Here is a 16,146-nt window from a genome sequence, read left to right as displayed (position 1 = left end):
TCAGACAGATTCTGACATAATGAAAGTTAAACAACTATTACTCAGGCCAAATGAAAACATCCATACACTAGACAGTAGAGTAGACCCTAATTTGGGGTCGAGGGCATGTTTGTGTTTTCTTACAGGAAAAGAATAAAGCTTCAGTAGCTGTCACAACATTTGGTGAGATACATGGAGCAGAGAAAACTGGACCTGAGACCATGGGAGCCTGCTCAAGCCAGTTCAAGATCTCTTAAATCGGTGTTCCTGACCCTTGATGTCATCAAATCTACAGCCCGAGAAAGAAATAAAACAGTCAGTTCGAGATTTCCAGTGTCTCATCAGGCTTGCTGCATCAACCTCCTGGACCCGTGAGTTTTCATCCCAAAGCCAACAAAACTGGAAGATTAGCAGCTAGCCTTTGATACACCTTAAAACAACAGAATTCATTTTGCCAGCTTTTCCCTTTGGGGGAAAAAAAGACCCATTTAAAACATTTGGGCATTGGTATGGACTATGATGAGTGGCAAAAGCCTCTTTTCAGTATTTGAACAGGACATGGTCACTTGAAATATCAGACTTGGTAGTTCCTGTTTCTGGAATCACACCTATGCCAGTGTGTTCTTCTGGAGAAATGTGGTTTGTCCTGGTGCGACAAAAAGACTTTGACTCGGGTTGCATGTTCGGCTGATACTACTGACATTAAATCTACAGACTACATCACCACAGGAACAAATTGGTACACTGTAAATAGTGCAACAAGCCTCTTGTTCATATTTTTTATAATGCTACATGTGTAACATCAATGATTGTACCTAATGTATCTGTGCAAGTGCACTCTCTACTGCTTTCCTAAGTAGATCTTAAAATGATTGTAAACTTTATCACTGTTTTGACCGTCAAATTGTAACTATAAATCACCCTTGTAGCAAAGAAAGGCTGGTGGTAGAATGCTAAGGCCCAGATCGGGGGATGGGCAGGTGACAGAGAGGCGCTATGTCAGTGGGGGTCCTAGGAATGGTAACAGTGGCAGTAGGCATTCTGGCTTCATGCTGAGTTCAAATTGCCTTAGCCCATGGCAATCCTGATAGCCATAAAGCCTTATTACAAATGATTTTAAGGTTGGGGCGCTCTTTTGACGGGCAACCTGTGGGGAAGACCCACTCCCACCTAAGACAGGGGTTCAAGGTCCCCCAAAGACGGGCCAGGGAGGGTGACCCTACTTGATCTAAGACAGGAGTGCCTCATTTAAAAATGAAAAGGGGTGAATTGTGGGGACACCAGACCTTGAGCAGAAACCCACTTGCCCTTCGGCCTGGGAGCAGGCATCTGTGTAATGTTTACTGAAAACAATTCAGTGCTTTAAAGCTCTTGATAGGGCTCAGATAAGGGCTCGCTCACTGAGATACCATGACTTTCACACCCCCTAAGGCTAGATGCCTCTTCCTGTCCCCCCCCCCCCCCCTGAGGTGTCTCCCCGATTCTGGGGCCGGAGATTAAACCACCAGCCAGGAGGGTGAGAAGTCTGGAAAGAATGGTATGTAAATGGATGGCAAAAGTCCTTAAAAAGGGAAGCTCTTTTTTTCTTGGGGAGACTTCTCCTGAGACTTCTGTCTCCTAAGCGGACTTGAAATCTCCTCCTAAGCTGACTTGGGAAACATAAAGTTTTCTTAAAGCAACCGACCGGTGTCTGTGTCATCTATCCCGACCACCTCGCTACATTCTCGGATGCAGGCCGCACAGCAGGTGCGACAGAACACTTTGATTTTTCTTATCAAAAAGAAATCTAGGAGACTGTCTTTTTTCATTGTTCTGCTGTTGTAATGAGAAATTTCGACCACGCAATCCTTACAGAAGAATGTACTTTATTGGAGCCTGCTAACACTTTCAAAGGGTTAGGCCCCTAGTCTCATAGTGAGGGACATGGTGGCACACAAGTAGTTGAGATATTTGCATCCAAACCCACAGGCAGTAGTAATCGAAAGACATTGGGCCCGGGTTGGGCCCTCGAAAAGTGAAAGCCCACTTTCAGTGACATAATTCCTCCAACCATGGCACACCTAATCTTTCAAATAGTGTCTCAGCCTGGTAACCAAGAATTCAAATCTATGAGCTTCTTGGGGACAGTCTTATGCAAACCATCACAAATACCAAGATTTGAACCAGGAAACACAGGAGTTTCTTGAAGGTGTCCTGGGGGGAGCGTGGGAAGCGGCACAGTACTACTGAACCGGGAGGAGGCCAGCTTAGTTATGCTCACTCACATCGTGCCCCTGAAAGTGGCCTCCAGTACCTTTAGGGTTAGCACAATAAACTCTTGCCCTGCATTAGCATGTGGGATGGGCCAAAACAATTTCCAGTTATGACATATTTCTATACAATGTTAGATTTTATTCTCCTGTACTTTGTAAACTGTGACATTCAGTGATAGTGAGGTCATCATCTGTATAACTTTGACAAAAATCAATGTAAAGAACTCCTTGTTTAGAGAACTGGTAAGAGAAGAGAATTTGTCCCCCTTTTGTTTTTTCAGTTCTTGTTTGAAACATTGTGGGTCTTTCTACAATAGCTTGCCTCTGTGGGTTATAAAGAATACCCATGTTGTGAGCTTTGTCATGCTGAATACAAAAGTTTTAAATGCAGACCAGATAAAAGCAGCAGAATTATCAATTTTAGCACACTATGCTCTGTGCATAATGAAAATGCAGTGAGGCAATGAGCAGCAATATATTTTGTAACCTCCCCTGTGTGAGCTGAGGTATAAACAAAATGAGAATAAGTGTAAATATATACAAATCCTGCTTTACCAAAGAGGAGACAAGAGTAGCGTCCATCAGCCAAAAATCATTGGAAAAAAGCCTCTTGCATGAAAGGAAGAAAAAGAAAGCAGTGGGTATACTGTGTAACCATGTGCCTAGCTTGTTCTCAGGAGATGGCACATCCCTGGTGTACAGAGAAAGCATTCTGGTGGTACAGAGCATGATTTTCAGGAGCTTTTACTGTGTCAGAAGGCTTTGCAGCAAGGAAGCAGATTAGGGACCCAAGACCAAGGTATTGGCATGTGCATTACACCAATCAATGGCCCAGGGTGACCTGACTTTGACTGACTAGGGCCAATATTACAACAACAGAGGCACTAAAGAAAGAGGACTTCAGTCTGATGAAAAAGATGGCCAAAAGACCTGAACGTGTTCTCATTTTCACTTCTGTTTGTAGCTTCGTACATATGATTCCATAGATCTGCAGCCATTATCTCATAGGAGTGGATTTGGTCACTTTCAATGCTGGAGATGCCCAATCTCATAGGCCTTACCACTGGGATTCAGCAGCATCTCTGGGACTCTTGGGGGGGGGGCAAGATCAGTTTATAGATGAGGCTTGCCCTGACCTTTCTGATGGCTCTGATACTGAAGAATAAATTTATATAAGAAGGTTACCCAGACAGGGGTAGAACTGTACCTTGAGTCAGCCAACAAGAGATTCAGGGTGAGGGTGATCTTATTCCTTTTCATCACGTATTGTCTAAGTAAAGAGATTTGAATAAAGATAATAATGTTTTTTTCTGTATTTGAGTAACCTGACCCAAATAACCCAGGACAGATGCTATGCTACATGAGACTTTGTCTTTCAAATCTTTCAAGGATATGAAATAAGCTTTTAAGTCCTATGGGTGGGCCTGAAGCTCCCTATATTGAGGATTTATGTAGAGTGCTCTTATTAATAATACCTGGTAACCCTTTGCTTGACTGAGCCTGGTACAATCTTGATTCAACCCAGGGGATTACCTGTTAATCAAGACTGGGTTTACAGAATTTTGTCAGGACTAAGAGCAATGTATTTTAATTGATGGAACTGCTATAACCACAGGCAAATGACCAGGTGTAGAACTTTAGGAAATTGCTGGCAAACAATCACATTATACTCTGCTCATCCACAAACAAATTAACATAGCTGCTTTAAGAGCCTGCAGACAGCCACCCATCAAATGTAAAACAAAACAAAACAAAAGCAAACAAACTTGTCCCTGACTGGGATTCCTAAAGACCTGGTATAGTTGCACCCAGGTTTTATGGCCCAGTGCATGCAAGCTACAGGGTTATACTTGGCCCCAATCATGGCAGGTAACATTATTATGAAACAGTTGGCTTTTGAAAATGCTAATAAGACTTGTAAGGTAGCACTTACAGGGTTCTACAACTGCTTAGATTCATAAGAGATGATTAAATTTTTGCAGATATAGGCCCTAGCCTCCTTTAAGATGTAATTAACTCAGCTGTCCTTAAGGAAATTGTGTGCCCTGAGAGAACATGGGATGCCTCTTGTAGAAGAAAGGGAGATTTTGCCTTTACCACACTCACAGGGATTTCAAATAAAAATACAAGTGACCCCTACACCTGTATCCCCTGTATCCCATGGACAGTTAGTATGACCCTGGAGCTATGCCTGCCATGACAGAGAGGAATTTATTGTGCTAACAAATGGCATTCACAAATGAATATTCATGGACAATCACTAGGAGGGCCACAAAATTGCCAATATGGCCCACCCTGCCCCAGTCCAAAATTTAGGACTATCAAACTTTGGCACTCATGAACCAATATGGCTTACAAATGACTTTCAGCCACCAGAGTATACTACCATGCAACTGTATCAGGAAACCTCATTGAACTGAGTACTGGACCTCACTTCTACCACTGACTTATGCTAACTCCTAACATGGAGACCCAAGTCATTCACACTAGGATATATGTGCCCTTTCGCCAGGCATAGGAAGACAGTTTAAGGAAAATCAATCAGATGCTACAAGGGTTACAGATGCACCAGTGGCTATTAGTTGAGAATTTATGGCTTATTTACACTAAACTTGTTTTGATATTACACCTGAATTAAGAATACATTAGCTAGTGATATTCTCCTTTGTTAAAATGGGAAAGGTGCTCATAGCTGAGTCCCACAAAGACAGGATTTTTTGGGATCCTCAAGTCGACTCTGATGAAGGATGCCCTTCTGTATGCTGTGAGTATATATTCCTCTTACTGGTTGATGAATCAAGCTGCTTTGGACAATGACCAGGCAGGAAGTATAGGCAGGGCTATCATACTAGGAGAATTCTGGGAAGAGGAAGGCAGAGAGTGTGGTGCCATGTAGCATGGAGCAGCATGCCTGAGCACTATGGGTAAGCCACACCCTTGTGGCAATGCATAGTACAATCGAAATGGGTTAATAATTAAGGAGAGCTAGCCAATAAGAAGCCTGAGCTATTAACCAAACAGTTTGTAATTAATAGAGGTCTCTGTGTGTTTATTTGGGACTAAAGGGCAGCAGGATTTGGATGAATAGAAACTTCAGTACACAAAACTCTCCCTGAAATGAACTACTAAAGCTTTCCTTGGGCTTTTTGACACTGAGACTCACTTGTCAATGAAGGTGGAAAGATATCGGTCCAGTATGGTCTCTCCAACCATTTACTGCTGATATACATGAATTTGGTAAGCCATGGAGTTCTTCCACAATTAGCTTGTTGGATGCTAGAAGTCAGCAGGGTGCTTCTAGGCCATATATACTGCCCATTGTGACCACGCACATATGGGGCCGTGATATCTTGAACCAAATAGAAACTGTTTTATAGAACCTAAGCCATGTATTTTCTCATCAAATTTTGCACCAAAGATTTAACACTTTATAAAGTTTAGGTAAAACTAGAAAAGGAAAGCCAACTTCTATTGGGCTAATTAATGCCATTTGCAAATGGATATTCACGGGCATTTACTGTGAGGGCCAGGAAGTGACTCATATCAACAATATGCATCTACTTCTGAATTGATGGACTCAAGACTTTCTCTGTGCCTACAGAAGTGCAAAGAATAAAAGAGAGCAGTACTGTTCTCCACAATTGTGTCTTTCAATGCATAAAAACGAGAAAATCATGTAACCATAAGCATCTATAGAGCTCTGCTTCCTGACTGCAATTTGACCTGCTGGCTCACACTCCTACTAGGGCTTCCCCATGACGGTGGAGTGTATCCTCAAATGTGAACTGAAATAAATCCCTCTCTCTTAAGTTTGCTTTTTATCAAAGTGTTTTAACAGGGAAGTAATAATAAATAATATAGTGTCTTTCACAGTGAATATTGGGGTCTACAAGAAATAAAGTCACCACAAGTCTTATAACAGGCACTCTTCACAACATTGAATGTAATGTCTGAGAATGTTAAAACTATGTAGAACTGTTTAAATCATCTGAACCTTGAAACTGAGCCTTAGGAAAGAATACTTCCTGTTTTTCTAATAGTAATTTCAAGAATATTTTCTTTAAAAATAGATTTGGCTGTTCTCGACTTTCTTGAGTTAGTCATTCTTTTTATCAGTTTGCAATCTTTATTGTGTAAACAAGTATTGTAATATATTATCAGCTTTTATTGTTCATCAAAACTTCAAGAAATCAATATAATTTATTTTCCAAATCTAGCAAAAATGCTGTTTGTTCATGTTTCCTCATTTATTTTAGAGTCTACCCAAACCCAGTCACATCCCACTTTTTTCCAGTTTGCAAAAATGTCTTTGATGATCCCATTATCCCTTTTGCTTCAGAAGATAATCCTATTTCAGCACAATTCTCTCAGAATAACTGATTAAATTATGTTGTGTATATAACCTAAGCCTAGTAAAGGAGGCCATTCCATGTGAATTTGAACTCACGACACAGAATGCAACTTAGTCTGTCTCAGGGAGTCTGAAGTGCAGTGATAAGCAGGACTTCAAATACTATTCATTTCTCTCTGATGAACAGATTAAGACCCCTAAGGGTTATATAAAGTGGAATGCTTTTAGAGAGCCTGGCACTTCGTAAAACCCAGCAAGTGTGGCCATGATTATATTTTTTTATTATTTCTTAAGGCTAATATGGATCAAATTTTAGAGGAAGTTGCTCTGAATTTAGAAAAATAGGTTTTAATACAAAAGAGAGTAAGCATCTTGTACCCTTTGCCCTCATTTATCTCTAATATGTTTTGGTGGTTTGAATAAGAATGACCATGATAGATTTGAATACATGAATGCTTGTTCCACAGTTGATTGAACTATTTGGAAAGGATCAGGAGGTGTTGTTAGCATTCAGGCATTATGCTGGTCTGCCCCCTGTCATCTAGCAGGAGGTACTCAGGGAGTATGCTATCTAGCCCAGGGTCTACACCACCACATACTCTGTATATCAAAGTAAGAGACTCCTTTAAGAAACAGGTTCTGCCCATTCCTGCTGTTCCTCTGAAAAGGCAGGCAGGTTTTTGACTCTCTCTGTATGTATGTTGGTCTCTCTCCCTCTCCCTTTCCCTCTACTTCTCCCTCTCTAAAACCTCCCATGTTAGCCCTGTCTGTCTGTCCATTGTGGTTTGGAACCACCAGCCAGGGTACATCTTGTAATGTAATGAATATGACCTCAGGGGAGGAAGTGTGTCACTGCGTTTGGGTATGAGGTTTCAAAATCCCAAGACACCCCCAATTATCTTTCTTGTCTCTGTGAGTCTATCTCTGTGCGTTATGGTTGTTATCTCATCATGTAATGCCTTAGCTACTGCTCCAATATCTTGCCTGACTGCTTTTTACCATGAACCCTGCTATGATGGCCACAGACTCTTCATTTGAAACTATAAACACAATAAACTATTTCTTTTATATTTTGCCTTGGTCATTCATTGTCTCTTAGAACAGCATAGAAAATGAGTCATTGCATTTACTTTATAGCAACAATTATACTAAAGGTGACTTGTATCTATTTCCATGGACAGAACTTTACCTCATATAAGTATCTTATATGCACCTCAAATGTCAACTACTTTACTCATTTTTTATTATTTTTGAGAAAAATAATGAATATCTTATGTCCTACACAGTTCTATTATGTCAGCATGATTAAAATTACTTCTAAAATTTTGTTATGGCATTGCTTGATATGCTCTTTGTTAGTAAATCTGCATTGCATACATAGACAACATACTTCTTATCACTCCCTTTCGACCTTCAAATTTCATTGATATTGTCCCAGTGGAACAGCTAACATATGCACACATGTGATGGTGAGAAATAATTCAGCAGCCTACATGATTTTAATAAACACATCATTTTAAGTTTTGCCATCTGTCCTTTGATCTAATTTTAACTGTAAGAGAGGTGTGAGTCTGAACTGTGTCACAGGAAAATTCACAAATAACTACATATTTTGAAATTATTACTGGAGTTTGTTATTCTATTCATGTTTCCTTCTTTATATATTATCAACTTACAGAAATTTTATAACATGATCGGTATTAATGTGACATTTATTATCATATATTATATAGCTCTGTTTTATTTACCTCTAGCCCTTTTTGCTTAATCCACAGTAACATAATTATTCTACAGAGACTTTGCTCTGTGAGTTATGACCCTTCCATTTCTAGTTTATTTCTGAAGATTTTGTTTTGTTTTGTTTGTTTGGTTTTTTGTGTTTTTTTCTGCACATGGACATTTTGACAGTGTGTTTCTGAAGAGTGAAGTACTCTTTGTACTATTTGTCTTCCTGTTTTTCTTGTGATACTTGCTTAGCAACCAAACTGTGTCCTTTATGGGCAGAATCAGTTGTGAGTATTCTTAGTTGCTTAAGATTCAGTACTGAAATGGTGAATAAAACCTTTCTTTAAATTTCCAAGGTCCCATATTGACTGCTTTAGGGAAATGACTTTTCCTCTCCAATGACACTCTAACAGGATTCTCTGTTTCTGTGATGTAGTGTCACCCTGTATTATGAATGGCTATTCAGGATACCAGTATATAAATGTGCATGTGACCTTTGCAATTCTACAGAGATAAGAACAGAGAGAGACTCCTGACACCTTAAAAGATGCAGACGAAAGAAACTCCTCAAAATAGATTCCTGAGGTTTCTGGTCCTGACACTGATGTTGCATGCTCAGGCATCCTTATATTGAGGGATCTCTCTCATGCTAGATTTTGCTGTCCAAACTCTTGTTGTCACATCCTCTTTTATTGTCCTTAATTTTGTTTTGCTTAAACTTCTATACATTTCTCGTGACACTCCACTGCCTATCCAATGTCTCTTTACTTAAAGAGCAGTAATTCTTTTCATCTATTTCATCTTCCATATATACTTCTTATAGGTGAGGACCTTACAGATATACTTTTTATAGGTGAGGACCATTATTCATCCATATTTCCAGCACTTGTAAATTATTTAGAACTAAGGCAAAAAAACTTTTCAATTTCTCAACCATAAAGGGGTATTTAGACATAATATTAAAATACTAAAATGGAATTATATTGTATAGTTATTAACAATGATGCTAAATGCACTTTCAGTTAGGGAAAGCATTCAAGACATATTAAATATATTTATGACAATCAAAGCCTTTTTAAAGATGAGTCATGGGTGTGGGTGCATGCCTTAAACCCCAGTATTTTGAAAGTAGATGCAGGCAGATCTCTATGAGTTTGATGTTATCCTGGTCTATAGAACTAGTTCCTAGACAGCCATGAGTGTTACATAGAAAAATTCTGTCTCATAAATAAATGAGTCATGATATACATGTGTGTATTCATATATACATACTTATATGTATATTCATGAATTTAATATATATATGATAAAATATGCTTGTGTGTGTAGTGTGTATACTTCCCTACAAATATTTAAATAAAGAAATTGAGTGTATATGGTAAATATAAGCATATAATCACTAATCTATTTCTGTATAACACTTTCTAAAAACATAGTGGCTTAAAAAAACAAACATTCATCTCACACATTCTGATAGTTAGGGTGTCCAAAACTGCTTTATTAAAAAATTAAGCCAATGTTCCCTTCTAGGGACAAACTAATGATATCTGCTGTTATCCAAAACAATACCTAGAATAAAGAATGTCCTCTAAGGGGCTACCAGAACTAGACATTTGTGATTAATGCCATATCATGCTCAAGAGGAAGGAGTTGGATTCTGATACTTGTAAAGAGTATATAAAAAGTGCAGAATTATTTTCTATCTGCCATGCTAATCTGAGAAAAGAGTAACAAAAATGTTTCAAAGAAATTATGTAAATATAAAGAAATTTATATGTGTGGGAAATTTGAGTTAAGTCCTACTGCAGTCTTCTTGGGAAGTGGTTTAGCTCCAGATTGTGATAGTTTGACTATGCTAAGAAGCAGGCAAGAAGTCAAGATTAGTCTTAATATAAATTCAGTGGAGGAAATGCTTTCATTAAAGGCAAGCTGAAGGTGGAAATGGTAGAGAAGAAAACAGAGTCTAGTACAGCAGGCCTGCACCTTCTGAAATAGTAAAATAAGCAAAAATTTGAGAAGAAAAATTAAAAAATGATACAGTCTCACAAGTTTTAAATAAATTGTGAGGATCCATTAGAAGAATTATAGAAATATTCCCACATACTGAATGGCCTACAAGAGTAATCCACAGCTTTAAATAATTTGCTGAGAGTGAACTAAGAGGAATATACCTGCAACACTAAAGTAGTTGTGTAACCAGAAAAGCAGAAGTCAGTATCTAATCATTTGTAATTCCAGCAGGACAAAAATCTGCATGTTCATGGTTACAGACTTCACTCCAAAATCTGCCCCTAGCACTGTCAATTTGAATTTGAATAAATGGTCAATAAACATATTAGCCTAATTTCTTAAGGTCCTGCTTTCCTAAGAAAGTAAGAAACTGAGATAGTCCTGAAAACATCTTAGTAGTCCCACAAAAATAGACAGGTAGAAAAAATGGAATCAAATTGAAAATCCTGATATTCACCCATACACTAGGAACACCTGATTTTTGACAAAAAAGATAAGCGCATACAATAGAAAAGAAAAAGCATCTTCAACAAATGGTGCTGGAATAACTGAATGCCAACATGTAGAGCACTGCAGATAGAATCATATCTATTGCCATGAAAACTTAGGTCCAAACGGATCAAAGACCTCAACATAAATCCGGTCACACTGAAACTCTTAGAAGAGAAAGTAGAATGTACCCTAAAATGAAATGGGGCTGGAGATCCCTTCTTGAACATAACACCAGCAACACAGACACTGATATCTACAATTAATGAATGGGACATTCTGAAATTGAGAAGCTTATCTAAGGCAAAGGAAACAATCAACAAGACAAAACGGCAGTCCACAGAATGTTAAAAGATATTCACTAATGCACATCTGACAGAGGGCTGATCTCTGAATTTACAAAGAACTCAAGAAGCTAGATTCCAAAAAACCAAATAATCCAATTAAAAGTGGGCTACAGAAGTAAATAGAGAATTCTCAATAGATGAGTCTAAAATGGCTGCTAGACATGTAAGAAAGTGCTCAACATCCTTAGCCATCGGAGAAATGCAAATCAAAACAACTCCAAGATACTATCTTACTCCTGTCAAAATGGCTAAATTCAAAAATACCAACGCCAGGTTGCGCTGGAGAGATTGTGGAGAATGGGGAACACTCCTCCACTGCTAGTCTTACAGCCACTTTGGAAATAAGTATGGAGATTACTCAGGAAAATGGGAATCAGTCTACCTCAAGATATAACAATTTTACTCTTAGGCATATACCCAAAAGATGTACATTCATACAACAGAGACATCTGTTCCACTATGTTCATAGCAGCATTATTTGTAATAGCCAGAACCTGGAAGCAAACTAGATGCCCCTCAACTGAAAAATGGATAGAGAAAATGTGGTACATTTACACAATGGAGTACTACTCAGAGGAAAAAACATAATGGAATCTTAGAATTCACAGGCAAATGGATGGAAATAGAGAAACCATCCTGAACATAGTAATCCAGCCACAAAAACATAGTATGTACTCACTCATATATGGATTTTAGACATGGAGCAAATGATTCCAGCCTACAATCCATACTACCAGAGAATGCAAGAAACAAGGAGGATTCTAAGAGAAACACAATTGTCCCCTGGAAAAGGGAAAAGGAAGAAGATCTGGGCAAATTGGAAGCATATGGGGTGGGGGGAGGGAGCTAAGAGAAATAGAAGAGGAGAAGAGGAGGCAAGAGGAGGATATGAGGGTGCAGGATAATTGACTCGGGGGAAGAATAGAAAAGAACAAGATATGAGATACCATAATAAGAGGAGCCATTTAAAGAGAAATCTCACACTAGGGAAATGTCCAGAGACCTACAAGGATGACACCAACTAACAATCTAAGCAATAGTGGAGATACTACACTAAATGTACTTCTCTGATACTGAAATTGATGACTACCATATATGCTATCCTAGAGCCATCATCTTGAAGCCAATGGAAGCAAAACAGACACACAGCTAAACAACAAACTAAACTTCTGGAATCCAGTTGTAGAGAGGGAGGAGTGATGAGCAAATGGGTAAAGACTAGGCTGGTGAAACCCACAGATACAGATTAACTACAGAAAGGGGAGCTCATGAACCCCAGACTGATAGCTGGGAGAAACCAGCATAGGACTGAACCAGACACATTGCACTTGGGTGTCAGTGAGGTTGTCTTGACACTCTATGGAACCTCAGGTAGTAGATCAGTATTTATCCCTAGCATATGAATGGACTTTTGGAACCCATTCCACATAGAGGGATACTCTCTCAACCTATACACAAGAAGGAGCACCTAGGCCCTACTCAAAATGATATGACAGACTTTGAAAATAACCCATGCAAGGTCTCACACTCTCTGGGGAGCAGAAAGACGATTGGATAGGCAATTAGGCAGGGACAGTGGAGGAGGGGAGGGAGAGGGCACTGTAACTGACTTGTAAAACAAGCTTGTTTCTAATTTTAACAAAAAAATAGAAAAGAAAAAAGAAAAATACTGGTTTGATAGATTCAAAGAAAAATTCTACCTGAATTTCAAAGAAAACCTATAGCTTATTTTTCTTAAACTGTCCAAATAATAGAAACAGAAGACACAAACTCCATCTAAGAAGCCAGTATCAATCTAATTCCCAAACCAGATAAAAATACAACAAAAGTATAAAATCTTGATAATTATAAGCAAAGTCAGCAATAACAATACTATAGATATTTTCATTCTATTTCAGAGCTGTAGTAACACAACTAGTGCCATAGTGGCACAATAAACTTAATGAACATAGACAAAAATGTTACCAATGAAATACTTGTGAAGAGAACACATACATACTTTAAATAGATTGTATGCCTTGACCAAGTTGGCTTTATCCCTGAAATTCAGGGATAGTTCAATATATACTTGAGACAAAAAATGTAATACACCATATAAATGGACATAAAGGCAAAAATCACATGAATATCTACATAAATTCAGAAAATGACTTTTACAAATCCAGCAGACTTTCAGTACAAAACCATAAAATAAAGAACTAAAGCAAACATCCCTCAACATTAATATATATACAAGCAACAAATAGCTTATACCATCCTTAATGGTTAAAAGCTGAAATCAACTCCACTGAAGTCTGGGAAAACTGGATGTTGACATGCAGAGGAATGAAGTTAGACCCATATCTGTAATTTTGCATAAAAACTGACTACAAGTGGATCAAATTCCTAAAATAAAACTTGAAACAGTGGAATTACAAGAATAAATTGCAGGCAATATAATACATGGTATAGAAAGGGACTTTGTGAATAGAATACCATTTGCCTAGGCCAAAAATTGAAAAATGGAACTTCATGAAACTTAAAAGTTTCTACACAGCTAATGAAACACTCAACTGAACAAAAAAAAGCCCACATAAAGGGAGACAACATGAAGCAGTTATTCATCTGATAGAGCATAAATATCTAGGATGTAATTAAACAAAATACAAAGAATCAATAATAGTGACAACAATAAAACATTAAAAGTGACTCTTTCAAAAAATAGACTGGGTATCTGAACATATAGATCTCAAAGGAAGGAAAACAATGATTGAGAAATATCTCACATAAGATGAATTGTTCCTAAGAATTAGGTAAATGCAAATCAAAACAACTTTAATATGAGAAAAATAAAATAAACCTACAACAAATGCTTGACTGTGTATGGGTAAAATGGAATTTTATTTCTCTATTGTTGGTTTTGCAAATAGTTGCTGCCTCTATAAAGTAAGTTTGGGAAAAAAAATCCAAAAGCGAAAACTATATATACCATATATAATTGTACAATTCATTGGCATATGCCAAAGTACTGGACAATACTACTTCACAGATAACTTACTCAGTCATATTTATTGACTTACTAACACTCTGGCCACAACATTTGAGAAACTGAATTAACCTAAATGTCCTCGATTATCAAACAGATAATGAAAACACGGTAAATATGAACTGTGGAATAATACTTAGTTGTAAAGAAAAATGATATCATGAATTTTGCAATTAAATTCATCTGAAAAATGGGTAAGGAAAATGTGGTTCACTTCTGGTAGAAAAGATCATATGAGTGAGGTTATTATATACACCCAAAAATACAAATGCGGCATGTTCTTTCTCATCAAGAATCCCTAGCTCTATATCTTTAGATATTACTACATATGCCAAAGTAACTGAAGAAAGTAGAAAATGGCCCATCTTTTGGGTATTGTTGAACTATAGAGAAGGGGAATAGTACACTACAATTAGTCAGAATGTGAAAATGGGTAGAAGGGGAGCTTTCATTATGGATGAGGAATATGAAAACTGATAAAGAGTAAATTAACAATAAGATGTTCATAGAAGTCATAAGGGTTCATACTATTATCTATCTACCAAAATTATAATATATTTGAATGTGTGTATAAATATACATATATAGTATAAATGAATTTTTCTCTGGACTGTCATTTTTCTCTTCAAGAGCCAAAAAAAGATATAATAAAATTATCACCTAGGCATGAGAAGCACGCTTTTCTGTTTTTGATAGCATTTTCCATGAGATTCCTAAAATAATTCAGTATCTTTAACCTTGATTACCCCCTCCACACACACACACAAAATAGTTCCACACACACACACACAAAATAGTTCAAAGGCAAGTTCCTATTACTGGTGAGAGCATGAACTTCAGACACAGCACACAGAAGGTCTTGAGTTGAAATTGACCTGAGTGCCTCCTCCCTGAGGACTAGCTTTCATGATAACAAAAGTTGTTATACAAGGTTCTAAAAGAGGAAAGCAACCTTATCAGTTCTTCTCAGCTATGAAGCTCCTAAGCCACATCAATGATCAGAATGGCACAATAATCCTAATTGTGCAGTAGCAGCATGCATACTTTGGTAGTAATTAACATCTCTCTAATTGAATCTGAAACCTGTGCTCCAAGAGGGAATGTATGCCTGGATCTGAATAGATAACCAACTACTCAGGCCTAGTGAGGTCATGAATCATGGAGAAAAGCCCATAACTTCCATTAACTAAACCAGCATAATTCATAAGTACACTCTAAATAATTGTTGTTTTACTCACAAGTAACTGCAGTTCTCATCTCTTAGACAGAAAAGTTATTTTGTCCACACATGAGGACCTTTAATGATAATAAAACCAATAAAAATGCAGAGATATAGAGCCTAGTCTTAGAAGGAGAAAGAATACATTATCATAACACACTTGCACCTAGGGCCCAGGAAACATTGAAGAAGAGAGAGAGGAATGGTTTTATGAACTATGGCATCAGAAAGGTAAATGTGAGATGGCATATTCTAGCAATTTCATAAGTTGTATGCATAAAATATCACCTGACTACCTAACATGAGTTGAATAAGTACATTAGATATGCCTAAGTGGAAAGTCTGTGAATCCTCAACCCTACACAAATTACTACAGACAACTAAGGAATTCTGAGAGTGGGAAAAATAATCTTCCCCAAGGAACAGCACACCAATTGGATGCCCAGCATCCATAGATCAATTAAAAAAACAAACAAATAAACCAACAAAAACATAAAAGTAACATTGTATAGACTGAGCAGACCATATTTAAATTCATGTATATATATACATATTTGTATATAATAATCATGATAAAACGTGTTCATAAATTGTATAGGATTTAAGGAGAGGTATTTGGAAGCATATGAAGGGAAGTATGGGAATCTTAAAAGTAAAAGAAAAATACACAAAATATATTCTTGTTTTCACATATACGAGAGAAAGTTTAAACTCAGGACAACATAATCTGTTAAAACCAAACTGATAGT

This window comes from Mesocricetus auratus, unplaced genomic scaffold (assembly GCF_017639785.1).
Source record: "Mesocricetus auratus isolate SY011 unplaced genomic scaffold, BCM_Maur_2.0 Super-Scaffold_100020, whole genome shotgun sequence".
Taxonomy (NCBI): Eukaryota; Metazoa; Chordata; class Mammalia; order Rodentia; family Cricetidae; genus Mesocricetus; species Mesocricetus auratus.
The sequence above is the reverse complement of the archived record's forward strand: the minus strand, read 5'-3'. Positions refer to the sequence as shown.